The sequence below is a fragment of the Papio anubis genome, chromosome 11, assembly GCF_008728515.1.
Source record: "Papio anubis isolate 15944 chromosome 11, Panubis1.0, whole genome shotgun sequence".
Lineage (NCBI taxonomy): Eukaryota > Metazoa > Chordata > Mammalia > Primates > Cercopithecidae > Papio > Papio anubis.
The window spans coordinates 117,630,752-117,645,686 of NC_044986.1; the positions used below are offsets into that span (position 1 = coordinate 117,630,752).

Consider the following 14,935-nt stretch of genomic DNA (forward strand, 5'->3'; position numbering starts at 1 on the left):
AACCATCATTCTCAGCAAACTATCGCAAGGACAAAAAACCAAACACCGCACGTTCTCACTCATAGGTGGGAATTGAACAATGAGAACACTTGGACACAGGGTGGGGAACATCACACACTGGGGCCTGTTGTGGGGTGGGGGAAAGGGGGAGGGATACCATTAGGAGATATACCTAATGTAAATGACGAGTTAATGGGTGCAGCACACCAACATGGCACATGTATAGGTATGTAACAAACCTGCGCGTTGTGCACATGTACCCTAGAACTTAAAGTACAATAATAATAAAAACATATATATCAAGAAATAAATCTCTTCACTCAGAATTACTGTTGGTCCATTGTGGTTGAAAGATTGTTTATGTAGTTCAAGTCGAAATCTTTATATTACCTGTATTATAGGACCCAGATCTGTTAGAAGAAGAAGAAAAAAATAGTGTTTTAAAAAGACAGTTCCCCAGATTGGTTACTCTGGATGATTTAATTTAACTTCATGCTGGAGTAGAATGAAGCGTATCCTGCCAAAGAATTCACATGTGTTCTGAATGTGGAAATTAGCTCTTCCGTGGAATCAGAAGGATTTGCAATTTGTATAAATGAATGTTACTTTTACTCAGTTTACTTTCAAAACAGTGCCTGACTCAGTTGCACCAAGTAATACTGAAACCTTTGTCTAGTTGGAAAGTACTCGCCTTTCCAAGAAGAACCACAGAGCTCTTTTGAGACCATGAAATGTGTTTCCTGATAAGCGTCTCAGGATCTATGCTAGCACAGGTAATGCATTTTTCTTTTCACTGCTCAGAACTCATTTATCCCGATTAGAAGTTTTTGGCACACGTCAAATATTACATAATCAGACGTCGGTACAGAAGTCTTTAGCCTCTTCTCACTGTTCAGGCTAAGCCATCGCCAATGTGGTAACATCACTGATATCTCCAGGAGATAACCCAAAGTTGTCTACTGGCTATATAATTTGTCAGACATGAATAGTGACTAGAGCTATCAGTAAACATACAGTATTTTTTGTCATCTTTTTCTGATAGTGGGTTTGATAAGATTTAAAGTAGCCTCAGCTTTGGCTTCCTTAAGTACTGGGATGTGTGTGTGCTTTAAACAGGTGGCTTAAAATGTCAGATGCCATCATCTTCTCTAACTGTAAGCCAAAGAATTGCCACATTTTCTGACTTCTTTTGTCACTTTTTGACATTTGCTTTCCCTTGTTGGAAAAAGTTGTCTTTTTCAATGTGTTAGTACTTGATCCATTGAATGCAATGAGAGCTAACCTCAAGGAAATTCTTAGGAAAGTCCCCAAAGAAGGGAGGTTCTCCATTAGCAGATGAAACATTCTCCAAAGATCCTCAGCAGGTTGCTTTTTGAAAACCTCAGCAATTTAGTAGAAAATAGCACATCAATTCTATGTTTAACTTTTATTACTTAAATGCAGTTGATTTCTAATAGAAGGGGACGGAAGATTTTCCCTCATTGTGGTTAGGAAACTGAACAACAAAATGAGATTAATTTTTAACAAATGAATCAATCAGTACATGAAGTTTCAGAAATCTTCCACTGAATTAACCATGTGATTTTTTAAAAACTAATCTTGGCAAAGCATGGTGGCTTACGCCTGTAACCCCCCGCACTTTGGGAGGCCAAGGCGGGCAGATCGCTTGAGGTCAGGATTTCGAGACCAGCCTGGCCAATCTGATGAAACCTCATCTCTACTGAAAAATAAAAAAACTAGCCGAGTGTGGTGGTGCCCACTTGTAACCCTAGCTACTCTGGAGGCTGAGGCATGAGAATCGCTTGAGCCTGGGAGGGAGAGGTTGCAGTGAGCTGAGATCATGCCACTGCACTCCAGCCTGGGCAACAAAGCAAGACTCTGTCTCAAAACAAACAAACAAACAAAGAAACAAACAAACAAAAACAACGAATCTGATAAAACAACACAGGTTAAAAAAAACTTTACTAACTCTCTTAGATTAATATTTCAAAGCTCTTTAACAACTGCCCACTTTACCTCTACAGAATTTTCAACAAAACATCTTTGCGTAAAACATCTGTTCCAACCAACTGGTTCTACTCCCTGTCAAGCAATCTTGACTGTCCCTTCTCATTGCCATTGTGCCCTGTGTGTGTCCTGGCCTTAGCTGCTTTCATTTTTCTCTCTGATTATCTCCTAGGCTAAATTCAAGTCATGCTTCCTCCACGAAGTTTGTGCAAATGACTTTCTCTCTGAATCTATAGAGTACTGAGGGTCCATCCCCAACCTTTAAAGATGTCTTGGATTATTGCTATCATTTTATGTCTCTATTACTATTTGCAATTGATCACTTTTATGTGCCTCAAGGAGATTTTCAGTTCCCAAAGATGTCTTGTACTTGTCATTGTGTCTCTCCAATACCTTACCCAATGGCTTGCGTGTGGCCGATTGTCTCATACATTTGCTAATCTGAATAGTCCAGCTGATCTAGTTAAATCATTTAATCTGAATCCAAAGACTAAGTGATGGACTGTTATGGAACAGTGGTAAAAACTGTAATCATATTTGTAGTCCAGATGCCTTAACTAGATAGATTTCCAGATCTGCCACTTACTAGATGGTGACTTATCTTGGACAAGTCATTTCACCTCTTACAGCCCCAGTTTTCTCATCTGTAAAATTGAAAGAATAATAATGACTCTCTTGCCTATTTCACTAGATTACTGAGAGAATCCAATGATGTAATGTCTTTGAAGGTGTTTATACAATGTCAAGTACCTTACAAATATGAATGGTCCTAGTTGGGCAAATGAAACACTATTTTTAGAAATCCCGTATCAAATGCAGTGAAGAACTCCTGAAATGATCAAGACTGGTGATCATTTTAAGGTATGTTATGATCAATTTTAAACAGTGCTGTGGGTCAGGCTGCTATCCTCACCTTACAGGTGGAAGTTTGATGTTATCTAGAAGCAAATGGCTTAAGTAAAATTACTGACAGCAACAATATGAGATGTCTTTCCTGTTCCAGTTTGTAGCTTTGAGTCTAATTAGCACCACTGCTTCCTCCTAAACTTTTCTTTAAGCCTCATTAAAGTTCTGATTCTTAGGGATTAATATAAGCAGACACTGATAATATCAACCTCTCCTCTCTATAATTCCAATAACTCTACATTAGCATAAATTACATTCCTGAATCCATCATTTGGTTCCATATCTCTTCAAAGTCTTTTCCGACCCTTCTCATCACCCTCAAATCCACGTCCCTTTCTCATAAGCTCAGCTCTTTGCCATTCCATCATTACTAACTTCCTGTAAGACATCTCCACATGAATATCTCACAAGAATCTTGAATTTAAGAAAATCAAGGGGCTAAGGCAAGCAGACTGCTTGAGGTCAGAAGTTCAAGATCAACCTGGGCAACATGGTGAAACCCTATCTCTACAAAAAATACAAAATTTAGCCAGGCATGGTGGTAAGCACCTGTAGTCCCAGCTACTTGGGAGGCTGAGACAGGAGGATCACTTGAGCTGGGGAGGTCAAGGCTGTAGTGAACATGTTCAGGCCACTGCACTCAAGCCTGGGTGACAGAGCAGGACCCTGTCTCCAAAAAAAAAAAGAAAAAGAAAAACTAAACAAGAAAAGAAAAGAAAAGAAAAGCTTGTTGCCTCTTCCTGTCTTACCCCTCCTGTTCTGAAACCCACAACTCTTCCTGTGTTGTCCAGCTCAGGACACGCAGCGTCATCTATCCCATGGCCAAAACCCGAAACCTAGGAGTTAGTCTTGCCTCACTCTTTTACAAGCCTTATGCACTGCTGCGATTCTGTCTCCTGTCCATCTCATTAATTCGCACACACTCCTGTATCTCCATCGGGACCTTGGCTTGGCTCGTTGATTGCTTAGATGACCGCAACAGTCTTCAAACTATCGGTACCTTCAGCTTGTCTCTCTCCAATCCATTGTCTCTTCTGTAACCAGAGTAACGCCTTTAAGATGCAAACTTAATCCTATCAATTCCTGGCTTAGGATCTTTCACTGCATCCCTATTTCCCTCTGTAAGGGGGGTGTAAGATGAAATGTACATCCAAACTTTTCCACATGGCAGCCAGAGCCCCTGGCTACCCAGATTATCTCTTCCCTCCCTTTAAGCCTTAACTTAGTTGCCAATGTCTCCTAGAAGATTTTTCTATTAATAACTCACATCCAATAATCAACTGGTTAGTGCCCTACAATTACTCAAATGAACATTCTCCCACTCTTATAATTGACTTCAACTTGCCTAGGCACCCCGTAAGATTGAAACCTCCTTCACGACAGGACCATTCCTTTCACCAACTTACCTCAGTTACTCTTCATCCCTAAACACCGTCTCCAGGGTTAGGTGCATGATATACTCTCAATAAATAAGAAAGAAAATGTACTCTCCCTTCCTCTTGCATATTTCCCTTTATCCCCAAATATTCTACCTCTTCTGTTCTGTTAGATTTCATGAATCACTGCCAGGCCTGGTGGCTCACTCCTGTAATCTCAGCACTTTGGGAAGCCGAGGCAGGCAGATCACCTAGGGTCAAGAGTTCAAGACTAGCCTGGCCAACATGGTGAAACCCTGTCTCTACTAAAAATACAAAAAAAAAAAAAAAGCTAGGCGTGGTGGCAGGCGCCTGTAATCCCAGCTACTAAGGAGGCTGAGGCACAAGAATTGCTGGAACCCAGGAGACAGAGGTTGTAATGAGCTAAGATCACACCACTGTACTCCAGCCTGGGTGACAGAGGAGCTAAGATCATACCACTGTACTCCAGCCTGGGTGACAGAGGAGGACTCCACCTCAAAAAAAAAAAAAAAAGATTTCATGAGTCATGTTTATTTCAGGAAATCTTCCTAATGCAGTCTGCTCCAGTCAACCCTTATTCTGCCTCACCTTTGAATGTATTCATTGAATGCATCTCATGTAGCACTTTTTGGAACGCTACAGAAGAAGATTGTGAGGTTCAGATCTGGGTATGTAGTGTATCCTAACATCAATGGTAAACTGCATGGGTAAGCAATCAGGGGTAATCTTCAGTTACCCCTGATCTCCTACCTTCACAGCAGTCATATGGTGCTTATTCAAGGCTCGTTAGAATCAGCCATCCTCCCTTTCAGTGTTCACATCCCAAGCTCCTGTGATGCATGGTTCATTGTGTGTCTTTCTCTTTTCACTCTCAGGTAACACCAACGGCTGGTTCATTACATTGCCCTGTTGCAGAGATCCAGAGTGCTCATGGACAGGGCCAGAAAGGCAGGGTAGATATGCCCTACTGAGAGCCAGCCTTGACTGTAAGAGCAAAGATGTGCTTTCTCGGAGATCTAGGGCTCTTGCTTTTATATTTGACAAGTTGTTTTCAACACTTCAGTCTTCTCAACTGTTAGGAGAAGTACTGTCAGGTTCTCGCTAGCTCTACACAAGAAATATTGCAAAAGTGCTCATCACCAAAACAAATGACTGATCTGTCGATCTATGAGAGTCAAAATTAACTTTCACGATAAAGAAAAATGTCTTTAATAGATTTAAAACATGTTCTGAAAGGGGACAGAAAGGATGGAGCCAGAGCACCCAATATTGTCTTTTCACTGTCACACAGCCTGTGCCCGCAGCACGAATTTTCCTAGGAAATGTCATTCTGATGCCTTTTATGTAGAAGAAACTTGAATTGTCAAATACTCACCAAACTAGCACAGTCTTCCAAAAACGGGGAAGACCTGGAACCAAACAGAAAGTGAATATTCAGCCGAGTATGAAACTTTCAAAGAAAATAAACTGCATCTACCCGTATTAAACTCTTTGTTCATTCTGAATAAAAACAATTTAATTAATTCACCTAGGCAATTCCACACCAAATGTCTAGCAATTGAGGGAAACCTATATATGAGAAAAGAGGGAGTAAACAGATAAGGAGAGTGGCCTGAAAAACCTGTAAAGTTGATTCCATTTAATTTTAATTATATACAGATAGTCATGCCTCGGCCACAATATCAGACGGTGTGCTCTATGTTTTAGATATTCTTCTGTTCCAGCACCACTATCTACATAGCATCAGAATTACCATTTGATTGAGTAACTAACCTGCCACAGACAGATTTCTTTTTATCTTACTTTAGTAAAAATACTCTGTGTGTGTGTGTGTGTTTGTAATTTGGGGTAATGACTCTTCAAGATATATTTTACAAATTTTAAAAATGAATAGAAACTTACCAATCCTAATTTCTTATTTTCATATATTTGCACGTTACATCAGTCATGTTATTCTCATTTTTAATCTACATAGTATCCATTTATGCTGCAATATGTAGTTAGCTTCCATATTTCCTAATTTGGGAGTGTTTGAATTGCTTAAAATGCGAGACTTTACAAATCGTTCTGCTATATATATCTTTACTCAGATTTCTCTTTTGCATACCTGCCTAGTAATTGAATGAATGGATCTAGGCCTAGAAGAGTGTCTATTTCCTTTTACATCATTGCAGGTTTGTGTCTAGCAAAATTAAACCAATTTATAAATTCCACCAATGGCAGTCATCTATGAATGTATGTCACCTGGATCCTAGCATTCAGTGATTTTTTTTAAAAAATTGTCTATGGTTTTGCTAGGTTAATTGGCATCTATGGATACCTAAAATTTGAATAACTTTCATTTATTTTACTATTAATGAGTGTGTATATTGTTTGTCATGGTCCCTTACTACTTCATTTCTATGACGGAAATCGACAGACCACAACTGAGCATGAAGTGCTGCTGGTCAGGATCCTAAAGATGACCAGCGCATCACTGGTACCCTCAAAGGGCACACAGTATAAATGAGGGATACAAACATAAAAGGAAAACCACAACAAAAATTAAGTTACATCCATCACAATGAAATACTACATAGCAATAAAAACGAATGAGCTACTGACACGTGCAACATCAGATAAGAACTTCAGAAGCATGAGGCTAGGTAAAAGAAGCAAGACTCGAAAACCATATATAGCACAATCAGCACAATGCCACTTATATAACATTCTGGGAAAGGCAAAACTATATTAACAAAAAACACAGGAGCAATTGCCAGGGACTGGGAAGGGGGAAGAGGGCTGACTAGGAGTGGGTGATTGTGTGACTGTATCTTGATTATGGTATGATGTCAAAATGCATAGAGCTGTACACCTTAAAAGGATGGATTTTACTAAATAAGAGTGATATTTCAACAAACCTGATGTTAAAAGGGAGAAGTGAAATGGTTGAGGGTATCTGCTGAGAGTGAAGATTCTCAGATCAGGCTGCTGGAATTTGTACCCCTTTCCCATCCCTTACTGACTATGTGACTCTACATAATTATTTAACCTCTCTGTGCATCAACTTGTTCATCTTTAAAATGAGTATAATAGTGCCTGCTTCATGGTATTATTAGGAGAGATAATCAGTGCAACGCATATAGAATATGATAAGAGCTCAACGGATTTTGTTTCTTTTATTTTTTTTCAAGCACTACAATGGAGTTTGGTTTTTTGTTTGTTTGTTTGTTTGCTTGCTTGCTTGTTTGTTTTAGAGGAAATCTCACTCTGTCACCCAGGCTGGAGTACAATGGCTCAATCTCAGCTCACTGTAACCTCCGCCTCCCCGGTTCAAGCGATTCTCCTGTCTCAGCCTCTTGAGCAGCTGGGAGGGACTACAGGCGCCCACCACCACACCTGGCTAATTTTTGTAATTTTAGTAGAGACAGGGTTTCACCATATTGGTCAGGTTGGTCTGGAACTCCCAACCTCAGATGATCCGCCCACCTTGGTCTCCCAAAGTGCTGGGATTACAGGTTTGAGCCACTGTGCCCAGCCCGCAATAGAGTATTACACAATGTACAATGAAATATGGTAACAGTGTGGCTGGGTACAGTGGTTCATGCCTGTAATGCCAGCACATTGGGAGGCCAAGGCAAGAGAATCACTTGAGGCCTAGGCAACAAACGAAGACCTTGCCTCTATAAAAAATAAAAATAAAAATAAAAGAATTAGCTGGTGGTGCATGTCTGTAGTCCCAGATACTCAGGAGACTGGTGTGAGAGGATTGCTTGAGCCCAGGAGTTCAAGGCCACAGTGAGCTATGATTGTACCACTGCACTCCAACCTGGGCAACAGAGTGGGACCCCAGCTCTAAAAAAGAAAACTAAATGAGCAAATGGCCAGAAAAGCCAAGTCATAGAAGAAGAAATACAGATACTCATAAGTAACAGAAAGATAACTTTAGCCTAAGTACTAATCAGAAAAATCTATATTAAATATAAACAGCACTTTTGTTTACAAAATAAGCAAAATTTTTCTTTTCCTTTCTTTCTTTTTTTTTTTTTTGATTGAGAATGAGACCCAGGGTGGAGACAGATCCAACACTGAAACAGATAAACTTGTATAGAAAACAACATGGCATGTGTACCGAGGGCAGGAAAGTATTAAAACTCTTTATTCTTACCATTTCAAAAACAATTTGTCCTAGAAAAGCATCGGCAAAAATCAGAGGGATCTATGGGCGAGCACAATTATTGTGTTATGTTTATAGGAGAGAAAAAATGTGGCAACTCCCTAAATATTACGAGAAAGGTTAAATAAATTTTGATATATGCACACTGTATTGTAACAAATATGTATCTGTTTTTCAGAAATTCCTAAATGGGCATAGGAAGATAGACAACCAAAACACAATCTTTTTGAAGTGGCAGAATCTGCCTCTTGAAGGAAAATAGAAGTTTCCCAGGTGCAGAAAAATGAGGGCTTGGATTCCAGGCAGAAGAAGATTCTGTGCAATAGAGGCCAAAAAGCTAAGGACTCTCATGACCTAGGAAGGTCACCTAATCCAAAGCAGTTAGAGTATTGTAGTCCCAGGAGGAAGCAACAGATGCAAAGTGGAAACACTAGGCAGCTCCAGGTAGTAAAAGCCTGTATAGACAGGGCACGGTGACTCACGCCTGTAATCCCAGCACTTTGGGAGGCTGAGGCAGGCGGATCACCTGAGGTCAGGAGTTCGAGACCAGCCTGGCCAACATGGTGAAACTCCGTCTTTACTAAAAATACAAAAATTAGCTGGGCATGGTGGTGCACACCTGTAATCCCAGCTACTGGGGAGGCTGATGCAAGAGAATCACTTGAACAGCCCAGGAGGCGGAGGTTGCAGTGAGCCGAGATCATAACATTATTCTCCAGCCTGGGCAAGAAGAGCAAAATGCTGTCTGGAAAAAAACAAAAAAAACAAAAAAACAAAAAAAAAAACTTGTACATCAGGCTACTATGTCTGAACTCTTTGCAATCACAAACCATTAGAGTTCGTAAGAAAAGGCTTAACACAATTGTTTGACTTTCGAAAAGCAACTTTAGCAGGTAGGAACATCTCATTTTTCTCCTGTGGACATGTAACAAATGGAATTAGATATTTTTAAAAGAAGCTTAAAAATGAATAGCAGGGGTTATCTACCAAGCTCAGTGTACTAAGTAGGTGGTTACAAATGCAGCAAGAGGCACAGTGACTTAAAACACCTCCTCAGGAACTCACAAATATTTGTTGAACCCGTTGTTTTCAAAGAAAGGCAACTCCATTATTGCCAACACCCATGTTTGTTGTTTGGTTTGGATGATTTTCTAACGAAGACTTGCTTCCCCTGCTTTGATCTGTTTTTCTCCCCTTCTTGGTTCTTCTGTCCCACTTTTTGAGCCTAGTTTCGCCTCTGGTATTTCTCAATCATATTTCTTTATTCTCGATAGGTTAATCAGCTAACACCTGTGCCATGTGGTATCCCCGAACAGCAACCCAGTTAAACCGAGCCTTTCCCCTTTACTTTCCAATCTTTGAATCATCATTTTGCAAAATGGCAGTCGCTGCTTCTAAACAGTGATCAAGGCTTGGGGTGGTTACACCCTGGACGAAATACAAGTCTCCTTGGCCAAACTTTTATCAGAAGGCGTTGCAGAAACTCATTAAGTCACTTGAGTCAAAGATCCAGGTGACTCATTCTAAACCTCCACCCAGTTCAACTTTCCCTCTGGTAACAATTAATTATGTTTTTCGCCTTTCCCACTCCCACCTCCACCAGCACTCAATCACACGTTCCACCTGGACACACTCTCCGTCTGAGTTGCAAACTCACCTGAGGTTCACTTGCTTGGCATTCACGGGAGAGAGATAAGAAAGAAAATGTCTATGGCTTGTCTATATCATGCCTGGCAGTAGGGAAAACAAGTCTCAAAACCTAGCCCTAAGAGTCGTGCAGCTTGATCTGAAACAGCACATGCTATTCAGCTTCACAGTTCAATGCTCTAATAAGGAGAATGTAAGGAAAACACTTCACCTGAAAATATTCAAGTGATAGTGTGCTATCTTATTCATTATTCAAATACTTGTTCTAACTTGCATTATTAGGCCCAGTCTGAATGCAGAATTGATGGATCTTAGAAGTGAAAGTATTCACAGAATGTGCATGGGTTCTCCAGTTAATGAGACTGGATTTGAATACCTGCACTCTCACCTATTAGCTGAGTGACCTTAAGCAAGTCCTTCTACTTCATAGAGCCATGATTCCATCTATTGGGACAAAAACCACGTCAGAGGATAGCCATGTGGATTGATTGTAGCAATCTATTCAATGCTAAACAGGACTACCTCTTTCCGTAAATCATGGCAACAATAAGCAAACAATCTGATAACATTTACCCTTCTAAACATTCTAGCTAAATCAGCTAACTCACTTGATCCTGTTAACAACTTCATGTGGGGGATACTACCAATATGCCTACTTTACAGATGGGGAAACTGACACACAGAAAGGTGAATTTCTTCATTCAAGATCATGAAGATATGAATTGAATAACTTGGATCTGAACCCAGAATCCATCCACGACAATGCCTCTGAATTTATCCCCGTCTCTCCTTCAAGAATAAGAAGGGGTAAACTAACAGTCTCAAAAACTCAAAGTCATACCGAAGGTCATTAATCAAATTAGAAGCTAGGACCTATGAGCCTAAGTCTGCCAATCCTATTCTAGTGCAATTCCCCTAAGAAACAAAACACAGATGAACAAGAGATGGAATAAAGCGCTGAATAAATGCAGAGAGTGGGTTTTGAATAATGAATGAGAACGTTTCACTACTGCTCTGTGACTGTGAGGAGTCTGTTACAGTGACCAGTTAGCTGGTAATTACTTATTTTGAAATAATCATATCAAGTCCTTACCCTGCTTAAGGATCAAATCTATCATACTCTAGAAAGACCCCATCTCAGGAGCTCTGAAGAAGAAGAAATCGTCTTCCATACTGACACTGCGGCTTATACTTTCTTTTTTGCTTTTGTTTTTGTTTTGGGAAACGGTCTCTTCTTTCACCCAGACTGGAGTACAGTGGCATGATCATAACTCACTGCAGCCTCTACCTCCTGGGCTCACGCAATCCTCTAGCCACAGCCTCCGGAGTAGCTGGGACTACAGGTGCATGCCACCATGCCTTTTTAATTTTTTGTAGAGTCGGGGTCTCACTAGGTTCTCACTATGTTCCCCAGGCTCATCTCAAACTCACGAGCTCAAGTGATCCTCCTGCCTCGGCCTCCCAAATGGTTGGGATTGCAGGCATGAGCCACCGCACCTTGTCATAGCCCACCCTTTCTTTATGCCATGCTGACATCATAATTGGAGTTGGCCCCTGCAACACTCTCAAGTAGGCAAGACTGGATTTCGGTGCCATGTCCCACTCTTCCTCCCAGTGTTCCCCACTCCCACTCCCATCCCTACCCCTGCCCTCATCATGCTGGTGAAGTAACAAATCCCTGAAAGTAGAATGACAGCCAATGAAGTTGACATGACATAGTTCCTGACTAAGCCCCATAGAGTCACCTCTTAGAAACAGCTGCCTACCGGGTGGATCATGAGGTCAAGAGATCAAGACCACCATGACCAACATGCTGAAACTCCATCTCTACTAAACATACAAAAATTAGCTGGGCATGGTGGCACATGCCTGTAGTCCTAGCTACTTAGAAGGCTGAGGCAGAGAACCAAGGCGGCGGTTTCAGCAAGTCGGCACTGCACCTGCACTCCAGCCTGGGTGACAGATGGAAGATCTGAAAGAAGAAAGATGAGCCAAAAGAAAGAGAAGAAAGGAAGAAAGGAAGAAGGAAGGAATGGAAGAAGAAGGATGAAGGAAGGAAGGAAGGAAGGAAGGAGGGAGGAAGGAAGGAAGGAAGGAAGGAATGGAAGGAAGGAAGGAAGGAAGGAAATGGAATGAAAGAAGGAAGGACGAAGGAAGGAGGAAAGGAAGGAAGGATGGAAGGAAGGAAGAGGAAAGAAAGAAGGAAGGAAGGAAGGAAGGGAAGGAAGAAGGAAGGAAGGAAGGAAGGAAGGAAGGAAGGAAGGAAGGAAGGAAGGAAGGAAGGAAAGAAACAAGAAAGAAAGAAAGAAAGAAAGAAAGAAAGAAAGAAAGAGAAAGAAAGAAAGAACTACCTAACCCACTTGCCCATGAGACAGCTTATTTCCTTCAGTGTTAAGGAAATGAGGCTTAGCCTGCTAAGTCTCCAGCCTTTGTAAGACTTCCATGAACGTACTAGGCAAGTCAGCCCAGCCCCGGTTCAGGTTTTTCCTATGCCCACCTTGAGAAGCCACTGGCCCCAGGAGCTAGTGAGGAGAGAGCCAACTGTAGTTGAGCAGATGTAGTTGAGGACTTGGTATCTCTGCTTTGCCTGCTCCTGACCTGAGCCAAGAGAAGCCAGGGAAACCATTCTAGTTCTGATAAGGGAAGAGGTAATGGAGGTCAAGAAGAGATGCATCTGACTTAATTGAACAATTCAGTGATGGAGCTACCAGGTGTTAACAAGTGCGATAAGCGCCAGTCATAGGAAAAACTTACTGGCATGATAAGGACAATTAGTTAACGTGTGTGTATGCTCTGACCATGCGCCAGGCATTGTTCTGAACTCCTTACCAGATTAATATCCTTACTGCAATCCTTTGAAGTTGGTGCTATTATCACCATTTTGCAGATGTGGAAACTGAAACGTAGAAAGGTTAAGCAACGTTTACCAAGCTTACATAGCAAGTGAGGGAGACAGAACACAATCCCAGCAGTCTCCCAGAAAGTAGAATCCCTGAAGGTAGAACGACAGGCAATGGAGTCGACATGGCATACTTCCTGACCAAGCCCCTTAGAATTGCCTCTTAGAAACAACTGCCTACTGGTGGATCATGAGATCAAAAGATCAAGACCACCCTGACCAACATGCTGAAACCCCACCTCTACTAAAAATACAAAGTCTTTCTCCTTAAGTACTTTATTCTCAGCAATCAAAGCAAAGATTGGTAAGGTTTATCTGTGAACAATCAGACAGAAGATGCATTAGGCTTCGCACACCATATAGTTCCTCTCACAACCACTCAACTCTTTCATTGTAAATCGAAAGCAGCTATCGACAATACTTAAATTAGTAGGCTTTTCTGTGTTCCAGTAAAACTTTATGTATATATGAGAAAAATATTTTTACAATAGACTTTCTTCTTTATATTGTATTTACTTTTAAATATGAAAAAATAAAAATCTTTATGTGTAAACACTGAAATTTGAATGTCATACCATTTTCACATTTCTTCAAATATTCTTTTAATTTTTTTTTCAACCATTTAAAAACATACACACAATTCTTAGCTCACAGTCCCTATGAAAACAGGGGTCAGGCCAGATTTAATCCACAAGCCATAGTCTGTGACCCTTGATCAAGAGGATTGAAAGAAAATAAAAGCAAAGACATTTGGAGGGAAATATTAATCATAATGTTATCTCTGCCACTTTTACACTGCATTTATTTCAATCTGAAAATTAAGCTGTCCATCCTTCCTTTTGATACCATCTGAACCCATACAGTCCAACTCCAGAACCTGGTTCAAATCTCCCTGTTTAGCAAGCTGTGTGGCGTTGGGCAGTTTACTTAAATCTAAGCCACAACTTCCTCCTTGCAACAACAGTAGTTATCCAACTTAATTGGTTGTTGTAGGTAATATGGTTTGGCTCTGTGTCCCCACCCGAATCTCATCTCAAATTGTAATCTCCACGTGTCAAGAAAGGGACCTGGTGGGAGGTGATTAGGTCATGGGGGCAGTTTCCCCCATGCTGTTATTGTGATAGGAGTGAGTTCTCATAAGCTCAGATTGTTTTGAAGTATTTGGTAGTTCCCAAACTCACTCTCTTTCTCTCTCCTGCCACCTTGTGAAGAAGGTGCCTGCTTCCCCTTCGCCTTCTGCTGCGATTGTAAGTTTCCTGAGGCCTCCCTAGCCATGTGGAACTGTGAGTCAATTAAACTTCTTCTGTTTATAAGTTACCCAGTCTCAGGTAGTTCTTTATAGCAATATAAAAATAGACTAATATAGTAGGCATTAAATTAAATAATAAATGTTAAGCAGTTATCACAGCTCCCAAGCAGTGTAACCTCTCAATAAATATTAACTCTTATTACAACTATTATTATTAGCAGTACTAGTATTATCACCCCAGACTTAAAAATCAGAAAGAGCGCATCCCCTGTCAGGCACCTCTGCAATTTGCTATTGACAAAATCTCTCCCTAGAAGGTGAATTTTAAAGGTCCTCTAAATCTCCTTTCCCTGGTCCCCACTATACTATCACTCTATCACACCCCAAACACAGCCCCACAGAAAAAAAAAATCCACCTTACTCTATGCTCTCACCATGCTAGACAAAACATCTCCTATGTGTAGCACCTAACAGAGTTCTTGCTACTTTTCTCAAGCTTACTATCCTACAATAATCAGATGCATTCCAATCTGCAATTCTGACTGACATTTCACTCACCGGTCTTTAGCATTTTTGGTACTTATTTACAATGCTCATGGATCACAGTAAGAGCAAGGAGATACAAGACCTCGGGAATATACCCTCTCTGAACAACCATGTTGATATCTCATTTC

The 14,935-nt window shown here is 40.8% G+C and overlaps 1 long non-coding RNA gene across 4 annotated transcripts in view; it reads right to left on the minus strand.

Annotated features, from left to right (window-relative positions):
- The window catches only part of LOC103887286, a 35,697-nt gene extending 24,140 nt beyond the window's left edge, over positions 1 to 11,557 (minus strand). For 3 of the 4 annotated variants that reach the window (XR_001906164.3, XR_651330.1, XR_001906162.3), the window contains exons 1-4: positions 11,545 to 11,557; positions 10,124 to 10,137; positions 5,686 to 5,719; positions 391 to 410 (exon numbers count right to left, since the gene is read on the minus strand). This is a non-coding gene — a long non-coding RNA (uncharacterized LOC103887286). Of the gene's footprint in view, positions 1 to 390; positions 411 to 5,685; positions 5,720 to 10,123; positions 10,138 to 11,206; positions 11,399 to 11,544 lie in introns of those variants that run through there. The other variant, XR_001906163.3, reaches the window with a different exon arrangement.
- Between the last annotated feature and the right edge of the window lie 3,378 nt (positions 11,558 to 14,935).